Below are 23,406 nucleotides of genomic sequence, written 5' to 3'. Positions count from 1 at the left end.
AAACCGCTCTCCAAAAATTAACACAAACAAGTTCAGAGCAAAACATCAGTCTTTCCAATAACAGGCATTATATACATGATAATCCATCAGTGCATCATGTATTTTTTTCAATCAGCGATTACCTCAGTTGCTTCTCACTTTTTGCTGCACCTCTTCGAACGCAAATAAGCAACGACCTGCGGTCATGGTATTTCATTCAGGTCTGTAGCATTTAGATCATTGTCGTGTCTTGGTAACCATCATGATGTACAACCCCAGAGATGTCAGCCAACAACACCAGCGTCCATTGGAAATCTGGAACTATGTAGAACCTTGTTCACGTGCATGCCTGTAAGACAAATAACTCATGGGCTTCGTACCTGCTATTCCTGATCCTTCTTCCTTGGACTTCAGTTTGGAATATTGAGGGTCTAACCAATCAGAAGCATTTTAACTCATCTCATCAATCAGCTTATGTTCTAGCTCAGAGCGCCCAACCTTCATGTCACTGATCAGTGGACATACGGTAGGTATATAAATCAAAGGCTGGTGTAACCTGCATGCACTTGGGCTCGAGTGATGTGAGGAAGTGGACGACGTCGAGCGCCGAGCGCCAACGTGCGCGAGAAATTAACTTACAACTGAAACTTTGACGAAACTGAATTTTCTGAATCTGATGAACTTAATCTGACAAAAACTGATGAAACTGAAATTGACAAATCTGACGGAACTTCAGGACAGCATAGGTGGCGCCGTAGTGGCCTCGTGCGAAGGCTGCTGCAGCCTCAGAGGCAGCTGCACGGGGAAGGGGGCAGCCGAGTTGGTCATCATCCCTTGTCGTGGATCATTGAAGCCGTGGGTCGTAGGTGGCAGGAGAGGAGATCCGGGGCTGGGAGGAGTAGCCGCGGGTCGCCAGATATAGGGCGCGTCAATCCTGTACGGGCAGCCAGCATGCGGCGGATGAGACCAAGCGGCTAGGGGATTTGATGACGGGGCGACGCCGGCCACCTCCTGCAGCCGCCCGGCAACGGAGAAACAGGTCGCGCGTATGGATGCCGGTGATGGGCGCGGGTGTGGGGGAACTTGGGGTAGGGGTAGGCGGGGCGGCAAGGTAGGCCATGGCAGCGCGTGACGACGGTAGGCGGTCCGGCGGCGCGGCGAGGAGGGGCGACGGCGCTCGGCGACGGGAGGCGGAGCGCCGGCCGGGCGGGGCAAGAGGTGGCGGCGCGCTGGAGTCTTTTTTTTTTGAAAGTCGGCGCGCTGGAGTCGAGATGGGATTGGGATTTGGGAGGCAGGGTCGTGAAGGGTTGGGTCGGGTAGCTCTTTCTCTTTTTTATCTTTTTCTAATGTCTTTTTTTAGATCTTTAGCGAAACATTTTTTTCACCTATGGATGGCAGTGGTGGGTAATTATTTGCAACTTTATTAATGAAAAGTGACGATGAACCCACAGAGTCAATCCGTGCTTTATTATTACTAGCAAAAGGGCCCGTGCGTTGCAACGGGAGAAAAAAAATCATATTCTTCAGTGGTTATGACCACATTTTGTTCACATCTCATCTCATGATTTTTAAAATTTATTTACAAATGCAAGAAAATGTACCCTTTTTCAAATTTATTCACAAACTAAAGCAATGTTCGCATTTTTGAAAAAATATCTTGGTTGTCAAAAGAAATTGATAATTCAAAGAATTATTCTGAATTTCAAGAAACGTTTTCTAAAAGACATACTATAATATTTCGATCTAACCCGGCAATTACTTCTTCAAAATTCACGCTCATGTCGTAAAAATATTGTAACAAACATGTTCAACTGAACTGTGTTTGGCACTGGATCAACTCATAAACTAACTTATAGACTGAAAAGTAGGATGCTTTTGTTGTCTTAAGGAAATACATATGGAAAACATCACAAACTCACATAGCTACAGGAAAATTCGTAGCTTTGTACTTACCTAGCTCATCTATGGATCTCAGAGTTTTTCTTTGAAGCATATATAGGAGACTTGTATACTAATTCACACGTCCATGCAACCTTTGCTTGGCCCTGTCTGCTCATGCAGGTTAGAGTTATTTTTTCATGCATAAATGATGTCGGGATTTTTTCTTATCAGACACTCCAATTGGGCTCTTGTCCTCGCCGCGAAGTCTCACCCAGTTGGCACTGCAGTTGAAGCATATAAAAGCCAAAACTTGTATGTAAATATATGTTAAGTAAAAGGAAGTGATTCCCACAACCCATGTTTTCTAACATATTTATGGGCATCCAAGATATTATGTCTGTCCATCAAGAAGATATGCATGGACAGATATCTTCATAGGCCGGAGCAGCAGCAATAACAGAAGGATTGTTGAACGGATACGTTACTGATGCAACGTATCACCAATTAGGGAGAACTATAAGACGTGCAAAATGCTAGTCTGCTACTTACTTTCATCCATCCCTGCATGCTGCTGCTGCTGCTGCATCCTGCATGAAAAGCCATCACCTCACCAGGATGTAGTTCACGCTCTTCTACATCTCATAGCAAGGTTAGAACATGAAAATTGGGATCAACGCTCTTCTACCTGCTTGGGAAGTATATGAGAAAAAGGAAAGCTGGAACAACGTTCAGAGTCACAGGCCACTCCACACTACACCAAGCACACGACTCTATCTCTAATTCACAATGTTGTGTGAACCTCGACCTCGATCAACATACCTTGGTGGTGCCATTAATAGGCGATGGAGTGGTAAACCGGCGAGACGCTTCTTCCTGCGCCAGCCAGCGGCTCCCGGAACACCTTAAGCACTGCACCATGACGAACAGCGAGAACATACGTCTGCAACTGCCAATGAAGGGAGCAATGAGTGGAGGATGATCGATGCATGGGGTTGGGAGGCGGCGACCTACTGATGATCGGTGCCGATAGAGAAGAGCCCGATCATGGTTGACGGACGCGCTAGGCGGGAGCGGGAGAGTCCAGCGGGGGCGGCGCTGAGCAGAGGAGACGGTCGGCGGACAAATCTCATGGGGTGAACGGGTACTGGTAGAGCTCGATCTGGAGTGAAGTCCAGCGGGCGTTCTTGGGACCTTTGCCGCCATTGCGATCTATATATCACAAGAGACGATCCAGCTCTCTGGAGCCGATCGAGTCGAGGAGGACGTGAGCAAGGTAACAAACATACGCGTCGTGAGAGATCAAGGAAGTCATGCACACGACCTCGGGCAACACCGTGGCCGATCTCGATCGGGAGGAAGACCAAGGACGCCCATCGTGCTTCCTCGAACTCGGCGCTGCTCTTCCTCGATGCGAGGTCTCGGCGTCTCGCCTAGGTATAGGAGAGCACGCGATCCCGGGCATCATATATATGGGAGGGTTAGGAAGGTTCAACTGGAAGTCCTCATCGTGAGTTTCTTTGTTTTCTTATTTAATTGGTTTTCTAGTAGTAGTACATGACTTTGACACGACACGTACGTTTTATTGAACCAAATTCGTGCAATGAAGAAAACAGAAAAAGGAATAAGGAATAAGAACCGCGACCGGGGAAAGAATAAAAGAAGGTAACATGTATTTGTGCACAAATGAGTTAGTGTCCTAGTGGTTAGTGCACCTACGGTCTCCGCGAAGAGATCCTGAGTTCGAACCCTTCTGACGCATTAACTACCTTTTTTACTTGGGTTTGAAAAATATAAAGGAAAAACGGGCCGGCCCAATTACAAGCGCGCCAGTTGGCGAACCGGCGCAGAATTCGCCTCGTTGAATTACCGAGACAGAAATTTAGTACCACCTTGAATATGTTTCAAATTTAAATTGAAAGCGTAAATTCATGGGAAAAAAGCGTATTGTGACGGTGAACCCACGGAGTCAATCTGTGCATTATATATTATTATTATTATTATTATTATTATTATTATTATTATTATTATTATTATTATTATTATTATTATTAGGGATAGAAAACTAGCAAAAGAGCCCGTGCGTTGCAACGGGATAAAAGAGCCCCTAGGTCATTTGTTCACCTTCAAATCAAGGTCACCTTGTGACTGCTCAATTGTATATACTCCCTCCATCCATCTATATAGGGTCTAATGCATTTTTGATGTAACTTTGACCGCATGTTAGAGCCAAAATATATGATTATGCAAGTTATAGACAAAGCATACTCTCAAATACGTACATGAAAGGTGCTTCCAATGATATAATTTTGACATTATACATCTCATATACAATTAATCTTAATAGTCAAAGACAATCTCGAAAAATGCATTAGGCCCTATATATGTGTGGATGGAGGGGGTAGCAGGTTTGCATTAAATATTAATTTGTCAACAATTTCTGGTATAGTTTTTCTTCTTGAAACTATAGGTGATAAAGATGTTAAATCGCTGAGAAAGGCATAATTGAGGATAAAAAAAATCATAGAACCAGACATCAAAAAATGACAATCACCATCGAGTAATCACTGTGCAAGAAAGAGCAGCTAACTACCCTTGTTGTATGTAATATACAATGCATCAAGCCACTTAATATTTTTATGCATCATAATATCAATATAAGCCTATTAACAATTTGCATCCGTGGTCAACAAACAACACAATGAATTACTATAGGGCATCCTCGTTAAAAACAGTCAACATGGAAAGATTGCTCCACTGATCATACATATATAAAAAAACCTCTTGGGCTCTCTCACCTGTATGGAGTGGATCGAGTTAATATAAGAATTCATCTTAACTGGCCACGTGGGTTTCTCTGCTACTTCAGCATGGTGTCTTTGATGATCCGCCATGTATGATTTATCTTGTGCAGTGCAATTTTTTGACCGAAAAGTGAAGAAAATATATAGTAGTCCGTACATTGACGCATGCATAGATCTCTGATCATAATTATCACGCATAAAGGTTTTACCAATGCATGGCTATTGTGTATGCACTTGTTTCGCAGGACTCCATTGCTCCATAACGTGCGTGACCTTCTACAAGTAGGCCATCCTGGTCACGTCCACTGACATGTTGAGGCTTGCAGCATCAGCTCGTTCAGCTCATGTTAGAGCCTAAAGGCATACCCGATCAGTTTGGCGAGGAAGGCTGCCTCGTGCCCAACGTGGCCTCGAGGGTGGTGACCTTATTTACCACAGAGTGCCGAGATCTCCTGCACACAGCGATGCAGGACGCCGAAGCCTCCTCGAGCTCGGACAGCAGATGGCGAGGCGAGCGGGGGGCGGGGGGAGTCGAAGGAGTACTTGTCGGGGGAATAATCGCCTCGAGTGTATCCTTGTGATGGTGACAGTGGCAACGGCGGAAGAGAGAGCTCACCGGATTCCGTGGTGACGGATGAGGCCGTGCCGCTGTGCAAGTTTGCATCGGCTAGGCCGGCGAGGTCGCACGCATGCATACATGTATGTTCATAGGTCATGCATGCATTGGTATGCTTGCTCTAGCCAGCTACCCGACCTGCATGGCGAATCGATGGCTTCCTGTTTCTCCTCCACTCCTGCAGAAGGGACCAATGGAAGCATAATTCCTCCCCCAGCCGTGCCACCTCTCGCGACCTTCTCATCGATCCCCTCCTTCCTGATTGGACGACATCTCCCCGAAGTGCGACTGGTGGAAGGCGTGAGAGGGGCCGATGATCTTGTGATTGGGGCTCGTACGGAGGTGGCGGATCGCATCGTGAGCACATGAGTTATCCGGGACAGCGCGAGTCATGGAGGCGAGGACGGATCGCAGGCGAGGCCTGCCATATGCTCAGAATTCTCGGGCGCATAGTTGGTTTTCTGCCCTGGCTGAAGTAATATATAGGTATGTGAGGGCAAGAGTTTGGATGCCGAACACTTCGATCTTGACCTCGGATCTGGAAAAAGGGATGTGCGGGGCGACGGAAAAAGAGGCAAGCGATTTTGTACTACAAAACGAACAACGTCACTACCAGAATTTACCCAATTGCCGACGGCCAAATCTATGCCGACGGCCCCCGTCGGCATCAACGGATCTATCCGACGGCACAGGTCAGGCCGTCAGCGTAGAAAAGCCTTCGGCATACGTCCACCTATGCCGACAGGGGCCGTCGGCACAGATGGGCTGTCGGCATCCCAATAAATATGCCTACGGCGGCCGTCGGCATAGAGGCTGTCTTCGGCATATCTGTGTGCCCGACTGCCCGGGCGGCGACATCCTTTGACGGCGTGAAGCCTACGCCGACGGGGCCTAACGGTCGCCGTCGGCATATCTGCCATGTCATCGATCCGCGTGATCTGCCACGTCAACGATCCGTAACGCTCACTCGTCCGTGGGGTGGCATATCTATGCCGACAGCCTTGCCGTCGGCATAGGCTTGGCCCATGGACGGTCCCACATCATCGATCCGCGCCATATGCCACATCATCGATCCATGGCTCTACCCTTCTGTGGCTGTAGCTATGCCGACGGCATAGCCGTAGGCATAGATTTCTAATTTTTTTTTCATATTTTATTTATTTTCTCTTTTTCCTTTTTATTTTTTTTTCAAAATAATTAGATTAACTAAAATGTGCCTTATATATATATATATATATATATATATATATATATATATATATATATATATATATATATATCAATTGCCCACTCACGAGCGTCACTTCCGTCGTGTTATGGAGAGGGGAGACGGGACGGGGTACCTGGGGGGGTAGCAATGCCGCCAGGTGTTGCGGTGGGCCCTCCTACGGTTGTGGAAGCATGGTGGCAGGCGCAGGCACCCGGCACGCGGCTCCGGGGTGTGCCCCTCCCCTCACGGGCGTCGCTGCCGCCGTGTCCCGGAGGGGGGAAACGGCAACGTCGGGCCGTCATGGAGGGAATCTTGGGGTGGGTTGGGTCGGGACTGTGTTGGGGGTGTAGCTATGGGCTGGGCTATGACAACCAGGTGAAAAGGTCCACCGGTCAAACCCCGTGCGGTGAAAGCCAAAGGGCTAGACCCGGCGGTCGTCTGTGTCAGGGTTAGACGGGACGGTGTACCTGGGGGGTAGCAATGTCGCGAGGTGTCGTAGTGGGCCCTACTACGGTTGTGGAAGCATAGTGGCAGGCTCAGGCACCCGACACGCGGCTCCGGGGTGTGCCCCCCTCACGGGCGTCGCTGCCACCGTGTCACGGAGAGGGGAAACGACCACGTCGAGCCGACACGGAGGGAATCTTGGGGTGGGTTGGGCCGGGACGGTGTTGGGGGGTCTAGCTATGGGCTGGGCTATGAAAACCAGGTGAAAAGGTCCACCGGTCAAACCCCGTCCGGCGAAAGTCAAAGGGCTAGACCCAGCGGTCGTCTTTGTCAGGGTTAGACGGGACGGGGTACCTGGGGGTAGCAATGCCGCTAGGCGTTGCGGTGGGCCCTCCTACGGTTGTGGAAGCATGGTGGCAGGCGCAGGCACCCGACACGTGGCTCAGGGGAGTGCCCCCCTCACGGTTGAGGTCCCGGTGCGACGCTCCGGTGCCATTGCTACCCCCAGGGCCCCCGTCCCCCCATGGCCCTCAATGCCACCGGAGCGTCGCACCGGGCCCTCATACATGCGGGGTGGGGTGGTAGCATGTCTGAAGATGCGGAACGCGTCTCCGGGGCGTGGCCCCCCCTCACGGACGGCGATGACACGGTAGTAGACGTTCTGCGGTAAAGATGCGGCGTCAATATTACTAAATACTCGGAGCGCAATAAAATCATGATTTTTTTTGCACGACGTGGGCACATGTGCTATAGGAACGATGGTATTTTTTCATAATTTTTGGTGATGGAGAAGTCTCCGAAAAATTCCCTCTACGCGGATTGCCCTTCGCGCGTCTACGGCTGTGGCCGGCGGCCTCCGGGGGCTAGCATGCCGCCAAATCTTGCGCCGGCAGCCTCTCACAAGTCTGGAAGTGTTGTCGCAGTTGCAAACGCCCGGCACGCGTGTCCGGGGTGTGCCCCCCCCCCCCCCCGGACGGCGCTGCCGCCGGCACCTGGAGGGGGGGAAACGGACGCGTGGGGTCTACACGGAGGGGATCTTGCTATGGGTCTGGCCCGGATGTTGCTCCAAAGTGTTCCTATGGGCTGACCTAACACAACCGGATGGGGATGTCCACTGGTCAAAGCTCGTCCGTGCAAAGTCAAAGGGCTAGATCCCGTGGTCAAACGCTACAGGGTTAGGCGGGATGGGGGCACTGGGGGGTAGCAATGCCATCGGAGCGTCGCACCGGGCCCTCATACATGCGGGGTGGTGTGGTGGCATGTCCGAAGAGGCGGGACGCGTGTCCGGGGCGTGGCCCCCCCTCACGGACGGCGATGACACGGTAGTAGACGTTCTGCGGTAACGATGCGGCGTCAATATTACTAAATACTCGGAGCGCGATAAAATCATGAGTTTTTTTGCACGACGCGGGCACATGTGCTATAGGAACGATGGTATTTTTTCATAATTTTTGGTGATGGAGAAGTCTCCGAAAAATTCCCTCTACGCGGATTGCCCTTCGCGCGTCTACGGTTGTGGCCGGCGGCCTCCGGGGGCTAGCATGCCGCCAAATCTTGCGTAGGCGGCCACTCACAAGTCTGGAAGTGTTGTGGCGGTTGCAAACGCCCGGAACGCGTGTCCGGGGTGTGCCCCCCTCACGGACGGTGCCGCCGCCGGCACCTGGAGGGGCGAAACGGACGCGTGGGGTCCACATGGAGGGGATCTTGCTGTGGGTCTGGCCCGGATGTTGCTCCAAAGTGTTCCTATGGGCTGACCTAACACAACCGGGTGGGGAGGTCCACTGGTCAAAGCCCGTCCGTGCAAAGTCAAAGGGCTAGATCCCGTGGTCAAACGCTACAGGGTTAGGCGGGACAGGGGCACTGGGGGGTAGCAATGCCACCGGAGCATCGCACCGGGCCCTCATACATGCGGGGTGGTGTGGTGGCATGTCCGAAGAGGCGGGACGCGTCTCCGGGGCATGGCCCCCCCTCATGGACGGCGATGACACGGTAGTAGACGTTCTGCGGTAACAATGCGGCGTCAATATTACTAAATACTCGAAGCGCGATAAAATCATGAGTTTTTTTGCACGACGCGGGCACATGTGCTATAGGAACGATGGTATTTTTTCATAATTTTTGGTGATGGAGAAGTCTCCGAAAAATTCCCTCTACGCGGATTGCCCTTCGCGCGTCTACGGCTGTGGCTGGCGGCCTCCGGGGGCTAGCATGCCGCCAAATCTTGCATAGGCGGCCTCTCACAAGTCTGGAAGTATTGTGGCGGTTGCAAACGCCCGGCACGCGTGTCCGGGGTGTGCCCCCCCTCACGGACGGCGCCGCCGCAGGCACCAGGAGGGGGAAACGGACGCGTGGGGTCTACACGGAGGGGATCTTGCTGTGGGTCTGGCCCGGATGTTGCTCCAAAGTGTTCCTATAGGCTGACCTAACACAACCGGGTGGGGAGGTCCACTGGTCAAAACCCGTCCGTGCAAAGTCAAAGGGCTAGATCCCGTGGTCAAACGCTACAGGGTTAGGCGGGACGGGGGCACTGGGGGGGGGGGGTAGCAATGCCACCGGAGCGTCGCGCCGGGCCCTCATACATGCGGGGTGGTGTGGTGGCTGAAGGAAATATGCCCTAGAGGCAATAATAAAGTTATTATTTATTTCCTTAAATCATGATAAATGTTTATTATTCATGCTAGAATTGTATTAACCGGAAACATAATACATGTGTGAATACATAGACAACCAGAGTGTCACTAGTATGCCTCTACTAGACTAGCTCGTTAATCAAAGATGGTTATGTTTCCTAACCATGAACAAAGAGTTGTTATTTGATTAACGAGGTCACATCATTAGTTGAATGATCTGATTGACATGACCCATTCCATTAGCTTAGCACCCGATTGTTTAGTATGTTGCTATTGCTTTCTTCATGACTTATACATGTTCCTATGACTATGAGATTATGCAACTCCCGTTTGCCGGAGGAACACTTTGGGTGCTACCAAACGTCACAACGTAACTGGGTGATTATAAAGGAGTACTACAGGTGTCTCCAATGGTAAATGTTGGGTTGGCGTATTTCGAGATTAGGATTTGTCACTCCAATTGTCGGAGAGGTATCTCTGGGCCCTCTCGGTAATGCACATCACTTAAGCCTTGCAAGCATTGCAACTAATAAGTTAGTTGCGGGATGATGCATTACAGAACGAGTAAAGAGACTTGCCAGCAACAAGATTGAACTAGGTATTGGATACCGACGATCGAATCTCGGGCAAGTAACATACCGATGACAAAGGGAACAACGTATGTTATGCGGTCTGACCGATAAAGATCTTCGTAGAATATGTAGGAGCCAATATGGGCATCCAGGTCCCGCTATTGGTTATTGACCGGAGACGTGTCTCGGTCATGTCTACATTGTTCTCGAACCGTAGGGTCCGCACGCTTAACGTTACGATGACAGTTATTATGAGTTTATGCATTTTGATGAACCGAATGTTGTTCGGAGTCCCGGATGTGATCACGGACATGACGAGGAGTCTCGAAATGGTCTAGACATAAAGATTGATATATTGGAAGCCTATATTTGGACATCGGAATTGTTCCGGGTGAAATCGGGAATTTTACCAGATTACCGGGAGGTTACCGGAACCCCCCGGGAGCCAAATGGGCCTACATGGGCCCTAGTGGAGGAGAGAAAGGGCTGCCCTAGATGGGCTGTGCGCCTCCCTCTCCCCCTAGTCCTATTAGGACTAGGAGAGGGGGCCGGCCACCTCCTTCTCTTTTCCCTTTTGAGGATTCCTGGTTGGACTAGGATTGGGGGGGGGGGGAGTCCTACTCCCGGCGGGAGTAGGACTCCTCCTGGCGCGCCCCTATGGCTGCCGCACCCCTCCCCCTTTGCCCCTTTATATACGGGGGCAGGGGGCACCTCTAGACACACAATTGATCAATGAGATCTTTCCTTAGGCGTGTGCGGTGCCCCCTGCCACCAAATTCCACCTCGATCATATCGTTACAGTGCTTAGGCGAAGCCCTGCGTCGGTAGAACATCAAGATCATCATCACGCCGTCGTGCTGACGGAACTCTTCCTCGACGCTTTGCTGGATCGGAGCCCGAGGATCGTCATCGCGCTGAACGTGTGCTAAGAACTCGGAGGTGCCGGAGTAACGGTGCTTGGATTGGTCGGATCGGGAAGAAGACGTACGACTACTTCCTCTACGTTGTGAGATCGCTTCCGCAGTCGGTCTGCGTTGGTACGTAGACAACACTCTCCCCTCTCGTTGCTATGCATCACCATGATCTTGCGTGTGCGTAGGAAATTTTTTGAAATTACTACGTTCCCCAACAGTGGCATCCGAGCCTAGGTTTTATGGTTTGATGTTATTTGCACGAGTAGAACACAAGTGAGTTGTGGGCGATACAAGTCATACTGCCTACCAGCATGTCATACTTTGGTTCGGCGGTATTGTTGGACGAGACGACCCGGACCAACCTTACGCGTACGCTTACGCGAGACCGGTTCCCTCGACGTGTTTTGCACATAGATGGCTTGCGGGCGACTGTCTCTCCAACTTTAGTTGAACCGAGTGTGACTACGCCCGGTCCTTGAGAAGGTTAAAACGGAGTCTATTTGACAAACTATCGTTGTGGTTTTGATGCGTAGGTAAGATGAGTTCTTGCTTAAGCCCGTAGCAGCCACGTAAAACTTGCAACAACAAAGTAGAGGACGTCTAACTTGTTTTTGCAGGGCATGTTGTGATGTGATATGGTCAAGGCATGATGCTAAATTTTATTGTATGAGATGATCATGTTTTGTAACCGAGTTATCGGCAACTGGCAGGAGCCATATGGTTGTCGCTTTATTGTATGCAATGCAATCGCGATGTAATGCTTTACTTTATTACTAAGCGGTAGTGATAGTCGTGGAAGCATAAGATTGGCGAGACGACAACGATGCTACGATGGAGATCAAGGTGTCGCGCCGGTGACGATGGTGATCATGACGATGCTTCGGAGATGGAGATCACAAGCACAAGATGATGATGGCCATATCATATCACTTATATTGATTGCATGTGATGTTTATCTTTTTATGCATCTTATCTTGCTTTGATTGACGGTAGCATTATAAGATGATCTCTCACTAAATTATCAAGAAGTGTTCTCCCTGAGTATGCACCGTTGCCAAAGTTCGTCGTGCCCAGACACCACGTGATGATCGGGTGTGATAAGCTCTACGTCCAACTACAACGGGTGCAAAACAGTTGCACACGTGGAATACTCAGGTTATACTTGACGAGCCAAGCATATACAGATATGGCCTCGGAACACAGAGACCGAAAGGTCGAGCGTGAATCATATAGTAGATATGATCAACATAACAATGTTCACCATTGAAAACTACTCCATCTCACGTGATGATCGGTTATGGTTTAGTTGATTTGGATCACGTGATCACTTAGAGGATTAGAGGGATGTCTATCTAAGTGGGAGTTCTTAAGTAATTTGATTAACTGAACTTAACCTTATCATAAACTTAGTACCTGATAGTATCTTGCTTGTTTATGTTGATTGTAGATAGATGGCTCGTGCTGTTGTTCCGTTAAATTTTAATGCGTTCCTTGAGAAAGCAAAGTTGAAAGATGATGGTAGCAATTACATGGACTGGGTCCGTAACTTGAGGATTATCCTCATTGCTGCACAGAAAAATTACGTCCTGGAAGCACCGCTGGGTGCCAGGCCTGCTGCTGGAGCAACACCAGATGTTATGAACGTCTGGCAGAGCAAAGCTGATGACTACTCGATAGTTCAGTGTGCCATGCTTTACGGCTTAGGATCGGGACTTCAACGACGTTTTGAACGTCATGGAGCATATGAGATGTTCCAGGAGTTGAAGTTAATATTTCAAGCAAATGCCCGGATTGAGAGATATGAAGTCTCCAATAAGTTCTATAGCTACAAGATGGAGGAGAACAGTTCTGTCAGTGAGCATATACTCAAAATGTCTGGGTATAATAATCACTTGATTCAATTGGGAGTTAATCTTTCGGATGATTGCGTCATTGACAGAATTCTCCAATCACTGCCACCAAGCTACAAGAGCTTCATGATGAACTATAATATGCAAGGGATGAACAAGACTATTCCCGAGCTCTTCGCAATGCTGAAAACTGCGGAGGTAGAAATCAAGAAGGAGCATCAAGTGTTGATGGTTAACAAAACCACTAGTTTCAAGAAAAAGGGCAAAGGGAAGAAGAAGGGGAACTTCAAGAAGAACGGCAAGCAAGTTGCTTCTCAAGAGAAGAAACCCAAGTCTGGACCTAAGCCTGAAACTGAGTGCTTCTACTGCAAGCAGACTGGTCACTGGAAGCAGAACTGCCCCAAGTATTTGGCGGATAAGAAGGATGGCAAGGTGAACAAAGGTATATGTGATATACATGTTATTGGTGTGTACCTTACTAGAGCTCGCAGTAGCACCTGGGTATTTGATACTGGTTCTGTTGCTAATATTTGCAACTCGAAACAGGGACTACGGAATAAGCGGACACTAGCAAAGGACGAGGTGACGATGCGCGTGGGAAACAGTTCCAAAGTCGATGTGATCGCGGTCGGCACGCTACCTCTACATCTACCTTCGGGATTAATATTAGACCTAAATAATTGTTATTTGGTGCCAGCGTTGAGCATGAACATTATATCTGGATCTTGTTTAATGCGAGACGGTTATTCATTTAAATCAGAGAATAATGGTTGTTCTATTTATATGAGTAATATCTTTTATGGTCATGCACCTTTGAAGAGTGGTCTATTTTTGATGAATCTCGATAGTAGTGATACACATATTCATAATATTGAAGCCAAAAGATGCAGAGTTGATAATGAAAGTGCAACTTATTTGTGGCACTGTCGTTTAGGTCATATCGGTGTAAAGCGCATGAAGAAACTCCATACTGATGGACTTTTGGAACCACTTGATTATGAATCACTTGGTACTTGCGAACCGTGCCTCATGGGCAAGATGACTAAAACACCGTTCTCCGGTACTATGGAGAGAGCAACAGATTTGTTGGAAATCATACATACCGATGTATGTGGTCCGATGAATATTGAGGCTCGTGGCGGATATCGTTATTTTCTCACCTTCACAGATGATTTAAGCAGATATGGGTATATCTACTTAATGAAACACAAGTCTGAAACATTTGAAAAGTTCAAAGAATTTCAGAGTGAAGTTGAAAATCATCGTAACAAGAAAATAAAGTTTCTACGATCTGATCGTGGAGGAGAATATTTGAGTTACGAGTTTGGTGTACATTTGAAAAATTGTGGAATAGTTTCGCAACTCACGACACCCGAAACACCACAGCGTAATGGTGTGTCCGAACGTCGTAATCGTACTTTACTAGATATGGTGCGATCTATGATGTCTCTTACTGATTTACCGCTATCGTTTTGGGGATACGCTCTAGAGACGGCCGCATTCACGTTAAATAGGGCACCATCAAAATCCGTTGAGACGACGCCTTATGAACTGTGGTTTGGCAAGAAACCAAAGTTGTCGTTTCTGAAAGTTTGGGGCTGCGATGCTTATGTGAAAAAGCTTCAACCTGATAAGCTTAAACCCAAATCGGAGAAATGTGTCTTCATAGGATATCCAAAGGAAACTATTGGATACACCTTCTATCACAGATCCGAAGGCAAGACTTTTGTTGCCAAGTTCGGAAACTTTCTAGAGAAGGAGTTTCTCTCGAAAGAAGTGAGTGGGAGAAAAGTAGAACTTGACGAGGTAACTGTACCTACTCCCTTGTTGGAAAGTAGTACATCACAGAAAACTGTTTCTGAGATACCTACACCAATAAGTGAGGAAGCCAATGATGATGATCATGAAACTTTAGATCAAGATACTACTGAACCTCTTAGATCAACCAGAGTGAGATCCGCACCAGAGTGGTACGGTAATCCTATTCTGGAAGTCATGCTACTAGATCATGATGAACCTACGAACTATGAAGAAGCGATGGTGAGCCCAGAATCCGCAAAGTGGCTTGAAGCCATGAAATCTGAGATGGGATCCATGTATGAGAACAAAGTATGGACTTTGGTTGACTTGCCCGATGATCGGCAAGCAATTGAGAATAAATGGATCTTCAAGAAGAAGACTGACGCTGATGGTAATGTTACTGTCTACAAAGCTCGACTTGTCACAAAAGGTTTTCGACAAGTTCAAGGGATTGACTACGATGAGACTTTCTCACCCGTAGCGATGCTTAAGTCTGTCTGAATCATGTTAGCAATTGCCGCGTTTTATGATTATGAGATTTGGCAGATGGATGTCAAAACTGCATTCCTGAATGGATTTCTGGAAGAAGAGTTGTATATGATGCAACCGGAAGGTTTTGTCGATCCAAAGGGAGCTAACAAAGTGTGCAAGCTCCAGCGATCCATTTATGGACTGGTGCAAGCCTCTCGGAGTTGGAATAAACGTTTTGATAGTGTGATCAAAGCATTTGGTTTTATACAGACTTTCGGAGAAGCCTGTATTTACAAGAAAGTGAGTGGGAGCTCTGTAGCATTTCTGATATTATATGTGGATGACATATTGCTGATTGGAAATGATATAGAATTTCTGGATAGCATAAAGGGATACTTGAATAGAAGTTTTTCAATGAAAGACCTCGGTGAAGTTGCTTACATATTAGGCATAAAGATCTATAGAGATAGATCAAGACGCTTAATTGGACTTTCACAAAGCACATACCTTGACAAAATTTTGAAAAAGTTCAAAATGGATCAAGCAAAGAAAGGGTACTTGCCTGTGTTACAAGGTGTGAGATTGAGTAAGACTCAAAGCCCGACCACTGCAGAAGATAGAGAGAAAATGAAAGATGTTCCCTATGCTTCAGCCATAGGCTCTATCATGTATGCAATGCTATGTACCAGACCAGATGTGTGCCTTGCTATAAGTTTAGCAGGGAGGTACCAAAGTAATCCAGGAGTGGATCACTGGACAGCGGTCAAGAACATCCTGAAATACCTGAAAAGGACTAAGGATATGTTTCTCGTATATGGAGGTGACAAAGAGCTCACCGTAAGAGGTTACGTTGATGCAAGCTTTGACACTGATCCGGACGATTCTAAATCGCAAACCGGATACGTGTTTACATTAAACGGTGGAGCTGTCAGTTGGTGCAGTTCTAAACAAAGCGTCGTAGCGGGATCTACATGTGAAGCGGAGTACATAGCTGCTTCGGAAGCAGCAAACGAAGGAGTCTGGATGAAGGAGTTCATATCCGATCTAGTTGTCATACCTAGTGCATCGGGTCCAATGAAAATCTTTTGTGACAATACTGGTGCAATTGCCTTGGCAAAGAATCCAGATTTCACAAAAGGACCAAACACATCAAGAGACGCTTCAACTCCATCCGGGATCTAGTCCAGGTGGGAGACATAGAGATTTGCAAGATACATACGGATCTGAATGTTGCAGACCCGTTGACTAAGCCTCTTCCACGAGCAAAACATGATCAGCACCAAGACTCCATGGGTGTTAGAATCATTACTGTGTAATCTAGATTATTGACTCTAGTGCAAGTGGGAGACTGAAGGAAATATGCCCTAGAGGCAATAATAAAGTTATTATTTATTTCCTTAAATCATGATAAATGTTTATTATTCATGCTAGAATTGTATTAACCGGAAACATAATACATGTGTGAATACATAGACAACCAGAGTGTCATAGTATGCCTCTACTAGACTAGCTCGTTAATCAAAGATGGTTATGTTTCCTAACCATGAACAAAGAGTTGTTATTTGATTAACGAGGTCACATCATTAGTTGAATGATCTGATTGACATGACCCATTCCATTAGCTTAGCACCCGATCGTTTAGTATTTTGCTATTGCTTTCTTCATGACTTATACATGTTCCTATGACTATGAGATTATGCAACTCCCGTTTGCCGGAGGAACACTTTGGGTGCTACCAAACGTCACAACGTAACTGGGTGATTATAAAGGAGTACTACAGGTGTCTCCAATGGTAAATGTTGGGTTGGCGTATTTCGAGATTAGGATTTGTCACTCCAATTGTCGGAGAGGTATCTCTGGGCCCTCTCGGTAATGCACATCACTTAAGCCTTGCAAGCATTGCAACTAATAAGTTAGTTGCGGGATGATGCATTACAGAACGAGTAAAGAGACTTGCCAGCAACGAGATTGAACTAGGTATTGGATACCGACGATCGAATCTCGGGCAAGTAACATACCGATGACAAAGGGAACAACGTATGTTATGCGGTCTGACCGATAAAGATCTTCGTAGAATATGTAGGAGCCAATATGGGCATCCAGGTCCCGCTATTGGTTATTGACCGGAGACGTGTCTCGGTCATGTCTACATTGTTCTCGAACCGTAGGGTCCGCACGCTCAACGTTACGATGACAGTTATTATGAGTTTATGCATTTTGATGTACCGAATGTTGTTTGGAGTCCCGGATGTGATCACGGACATGACGAGGAGTCTCGAAATGGTCTAGACATAAAGATTGATATATTGGAAGCCTATATTTGGACATCGGAATTGTTCCGGGTGAAATCGGGAATTTTAACGGATTACCGGGAGGTTACCGGAACCCCCCGGGAGCCAAATGGGCCTACATGGGCCCTAGTGGAAGAGAGAAAGGGCTGCCCTAGATGGGCTGCGCGCCTCCCTCTCCCCCTAGTCCTATTAGGACTAGGAGAGGGGGCCGTCCACCTCCTCCTCTTTTCCCTTTTGAGGATTCCTGGTTGGACTAGGATTGGGGGGGGGGGGGAGTCCTACTCCCGGCGGGAGTAGGACTCCTCCTGGCGCGCCCCTATGGCTGCCGCACCCCTCCCCCTTTGCCCCTTTATATACGGGGGCAGGGGGCACCTCTAGACACACAATTGATCATTGAGATCTTTCCTTAGCCGTGTGCGGTGCCCCCTGCCACCAAATTCCACCTCGGTCATATCGTTACAGTGCTTAGGCGAAGCCCTGCGTCGGTAGAACATCAAGATCGTCATCACGCCATCGTGCTGACGGAACTCTTCCTCGACGCTTTGCTGGATCGGAGCCCGAGGATCGTCATCGAGCTGAACGTGTGCTAAGAACTCGGAGGTGCCGGAGTAACGGTGCTTGGATTGGTCGGATCGGGAAGAAGACGTACGACTACTTCCTCTACGTTGTGAGATCGCTTCGGCAGTCGGTCTGCGTTGGTATGTAGACAACACTCTCCCCTCTCGTTGCTATGCATCACCATGATCTTGCGTGTGCGTAGGAAATTTTTTGAAATTACTACGTTCCCCAACAGTGGCATGTCCGAAGAGGCGGGACGCGTGTCCGGGGCGTGCCCCCCCTCACGGACGGCGCCGTCGGCGACCCCACGCGTCCGTTTCCCCCCTCCAGGTGCGGGGTACCGGGTCCCATACAGACGGTAAACTAAGAATCTAAAAATGTAATAATTGAATTAGTGAACTATTTAAACAGGTCTAATTTCTTTTCCCTCGGCGAGGTGGGACAATTTTTTATAAGAAAGTAGTTTCCATCTATGCCTACGGCATAGCCGTCGGCATAGGCCTCCTATCTATGCCGATGGCCTGGCCGTCGGCATAGAGCCACCCTTATCCACTCAATGCCCTCTCGCTGTCAGGTGGGGCCACTCCTATGCCGACGGCCTAGCCGTCGGCATAGGGCCACCTTATCCTCGACCCGGCCCTCCTCCTCCACTCGTTTCTCTCCTCGCACCCCGATCCAACTCCCTCTCCTCGACAGCCAACCGCCGCCGCCACCCTCTCCGCGCCGTCGACGCCTCCCTAGCCGCTCGCCCCGCCACCGGCCGCCGCCATCTCCACCCCCTCCGTCGGACGCCCTCTCCTCCGCCCCTCCTTCGCGTTGCTCCGCCCCCTCCTCCGCGTCGTTGCCATCTCCACCCCCTCCGTCGGACGCCCTCTCCGCCGCCGCCATCTCCACCCCCCTCCGTCGGACCCCCCACCCGCGCTGCTCCGCCCCCTCCTCCGCGTCGTCGCCACCTCGCCCCGACCTGCCCTGCCCCGCCGGCCGCCACCTCGCCCCCATCCCGCGCTCCACCACCGCGTCGCCCCATCGGTCGCCTCCTCGCCCCGGCCCTGCCTGGCTCCGCCTCACCCCGGCCCTGCCACTCCGGTGAGACCTCCACTTTTTTTTCTGTTTTTAGATAGATAGATTGTTAGATATATAGATAGATAGATATATAGATAGATAGATAGATAGATTGTTAGATAGATAGATTGTTAGATTGTTAGATATATAGATAGATATATAGATAGATAAATGATGATAAATGAGATGAGATGAATAGATTGTTAGATAGATAGATTGTTAGATATATAGATAGATAGATCGATAGATAGATCAATAGATAGATAGATTGTTAGATAGATAGATTGTTAGATCAGATGAATAGATAGATCAATAGATAAATTTTTTGTTCGATGAGATGAATCGATGATGATGATGAATAGACAATGATGATGAATATATTGTTGATATTGTTAGTTGTGATGATGATGATGATGAATATTTATTTAATATTGTTAGTTGTGATGATGATGATGAATATGTGATGAAATAACACTACATGATTCAAGAATAAATGAATGCACCTAAATTTGTGAGTTGATGATGAATATGCTTTATGAGTTGTGATGTTCTAAATTTTTGTCGCGTTGGAATTTGCAGGTTTTGTAGAGTTTCATGTCAGTGGAGTGATCGTCATCGGAGTTGTTGGTCAAGGATCGTCCCTCCTCTGTTCGACTACTTCCTCTACAGCCGAGGGTGAGCTACGAATCCACCTACACCTCCTACGCTCTTTTAATCATGTCACTAGATTTCATTTTCAAGTCAACTGGCGTACCCTAGGTGTCTCCCGTCCGAAAGGTTTGCATCGATAAATATGCATTCAATTGCATATTTATCATCGCAGCTCTTTCGGATTGTCCAGCGTTTTCCACGGACAGCCCGAGGATGTGTAGATTGGGTATGTTCTCCATGTTCTACCCCGTTTCGAGAAAGGATTTTGGCGGCGCCTCCCCATTGTTCTCCGGAGCACATTCTCTCGGCAATTTGCCGAGACGTGTATCTGGAGAACAGCGGGGAGGTGCTGCCGAAATTTTGTCTCAGAACGGGGTAGAATGGAGAACGTACTCAATCTACACATCCTCGGGTGGGATTAGGACCCATCTTTACCTATTAGAGATGTAGGTGGATTAAACGCGGTAGAAACTGAAAATTTGATGTGATTAATTTAAGTGAATCCTTAATTATGTTGTGTGGGTTGCAAAAAAGCAGAGGACGGCAGATAATCAGTGGATGTACAGTGGTTTTATCCGTCGGAATCGAGTAACATCAGAGTGGATTGCGAAAACCGATGTCTATTTGAAGGAGATATTCCGTCGCCCAATGAGAATTATCCCACCATGCCCCTGTGCGAGATGTGCCAGACGTCACCGTAGAAATCAAACGGACATGAGTGAGCACCTTCGCACGTACGGATATATGCCAAACTTTGACATGCCGCTGATAAACATAGCCGAGCAGGACCGTGGTAGAGAGGAGGTGATGCGACAACGCATCGATGGATATGAGGACGACGGGGTCAGGGACATGCTAGATGATGTCATTGTTGCAGAAACGGCAAATGCGACACCTTCAGAGAATGAACCGGAGGAGCCGGAGGCAACCGCAAAGGCCTTCTTGGAGGTCTTGGCCTCGTCGAAGAAACCTCTTTATGCGGGTGCGAAAATATCTCAGCTGGATGCCATCTCACAACTGATTGCAGTCAAGGCTGAGTACAGCTGTAGCCAGAAATGCTTCGAAGCATTCCTGTGAGTATGGGCTAACATCCTCCCTGAGGGTCATGAACTGCCGAAAAGCATGTACGATACAAAGAAAATCATGAAGGCACTCTCTATGGATTATGAGAAAATAGATGTTTGCCCGAAGAATTGCCTTTTGTTTAGGCACGAGTATGCGGATGACAAGTACTGTAGGAAGTGCAGTTCGTCTCGGTACATTGAGGTGGTCGGTGAGGATGGTGAGAAAAAGCAGCTAACCATCCCCGTTAAGGTTCTTCGGTATCTTGATTTTATAAAAAGACTGCAGTGCCTTTTCATCACGAAGGAGTCTGCCAAAATGATGAAGTGGCACAAGGAAGGTATAAGGTACAATCCAAAAAAATCATACGTCCATCGGGAGGGGAAGCATGGAAGTCATTCGATGAAGAATACCCCGAGGAAGCAGCCGAGGCTGGGAATGTCAGAATAGCCATATCAGGTGATGGGTTGAATCCATATGGTATGTCGTCCAATCCATACAGCTGCTGGCCTGTGTTTGTAATTCCGCTCAATCTTCCTCCCGGTGCCCTAATGCAACGGAAGACCATGTTCTTGTCGCTCATCATTCCGGGGCCTGACTACCCGGGGAAGCAATTGGGTGTGTTTATGCAGCCGCTTGTGGATGCTTTGCACCATTCTTGGTACTTTCCGAGGTTGACATACGACCGGGATCTGCAGAGAAATTTCTTGATGAAAGTTTGGTTGCACTATTGCATGCATGACTTTCCCGGCTATGCTCTATTCTGCGGATGGTGTACAAGTGGTAAGATGCCATGCCCAGTGTGCATGCAGGCTCTGCGAATGATTTGGCTGAGTAAGGGTGGCAAGTATGTAGCCTTTGACCTGCATCGACAGTTCCTCCTCCAGACCATCCAGACAGGGAAGACAAGAAGAACTTCACGAAAGGCCGGGTTGTTCATGAAGTAACCGAGATTCCAACATTTTCGGGGGCAGATGTTCTTGCTCAGCTAAAAGCTCTCAAGCCTAAAGTCAAAGGCAAAGGCAAAGCCAAAGCCAAAGGCTTCGAGGGATATGGTGAGACGCACAACTGGACGCACATTACCCCCTTCTCGCAGCTTCCCTATTTCAAGGACCTCAAACTTCCTTACAATATTGATGTGATGCACACCGAAAAGAATGTGGCAGAGTCCCTTTTCCACACGATCCTCAACATTCCTGATAATACGAAGGATAACGTAAAAGCTAGAGCCGATCAACAGAGAATTTGTGATAGACCACGCCTGAACATGAAGCCTCCCACAAGCGGTCGAAAAAACTGGTTCAAGCCAGATGCTGACTTTGTCCTTAAACCGCCAGAAAAAAGTACTTATCTGGTTGAAACAAATTTTGAAGTTCACCGATGGTTATGCATCGAATATAAGTAAGGGAGTCAATCTTTCAACGGGCAAAGTGACCGGCCTGAAGAGTCATGACTACCATGTATGGATTGAGCGGATAATGCCGGTGATGGTTCGAGGCTATGTCCCCGAGCATGTCTGGCGAGTGCTTGCCGAGCTTAGCCATTTCTTCCGCACGCTCTGTGCTAAAGAAGTAAGTAAAGAGGTGATTGAAAAATTGCATAAGAAGGCACCGGAGTTGATAGTCAAGCTAGAGAAGATCTTTCCGCCAGGCTTCTTTACTCCGATGACACATCTCATTCTGCACCTCGCGAACGAGGTATTGTTGGGGGGCCCTGTGCAAAATCGCTGGCAGTACGGCCCTGAGAGGCAGAATAAGCATCTCCGACGGAAATGTGGAAACAAAGCTAAGATTGAAGCTTCCATAGCTGAGGCAGTTATCCTAGAGGAGGTGTCAGACCTCAGGACATCATACTATCCAGACCACGTTCCCCATCTGCATAACAAGGTGCCTCGATACAATATAGAAGAGCCCAAGTATCAACCCAGACTCGATCTATTCAACGCGCAAGGTGGGAGGGCTGGGGCCTCGAAATCTTATAACATTCCACGACAAGAGTGGGAGGACCTCATGTTCTATATCTTGCACAACATCAAGGAAGTTGAGGAAGTGTGGATGAGGTAATTCCACTACACCATTCCTTTATGTCATCCACATCATCATGTTTCATGTTCACTTAGTCCCGGTCTAACACCGCTTATCTTTTTTTAGTGATTTCATTCAAGAGGAATGGACGGGAGTGAATCCTCCTACTGAGGCGGAGGCACTTACTCTTCTCCGTCATGGAAACCCTGGACGTAAAAATTTTGTTGCTTGGTTCATGGACAAAGTAATTTTCCACACTCCCCTATTAAATACCTACTTCAACATTTATTAGTTAACCGAACTAATGCATGCAACAATTTCCATTATACTTTTAGGGAAAAGATCCGAACATATCTATGGATGATGAATTGAGATGGGTTTCCATGGGTTTTGACCCTGCCGTCATGACATGTAAAAAGTATGATGTGAATGGGTATCGCTTCCATACAGAGGAGCACCAAAACAGCCGCCCCGATCCCAAAACTATAAATACTGGAGTGTACACCCCCGGTCAAAATGAAGTAGACTACTACGGAAGGGTACAAAATATATACGAGGTTAAATTCCGCCAGGGGCGTGAGACCCTAAGT

The sequence above is a fragment of the Triticum aestivum genome, chromosome 3A (genome assembly GCF_018294505.1).
Source record: "Triticum aestivum cultivar Chinese Spring chromosome 3A, IWGSC CS RefSeq v2.1, whole genome shotgun sequence".
Lineage (NCBI taxonomy): Eukaryota > Viridiplantae > Streptophyta > Magnoliopsida > Poales > Poaceae > Triticum > Triticum aestivum.
The sequence above is the reverse complement of the archived record's forward strand: the minus strand, read 5'-3'. Positions refer to the sequence as shown.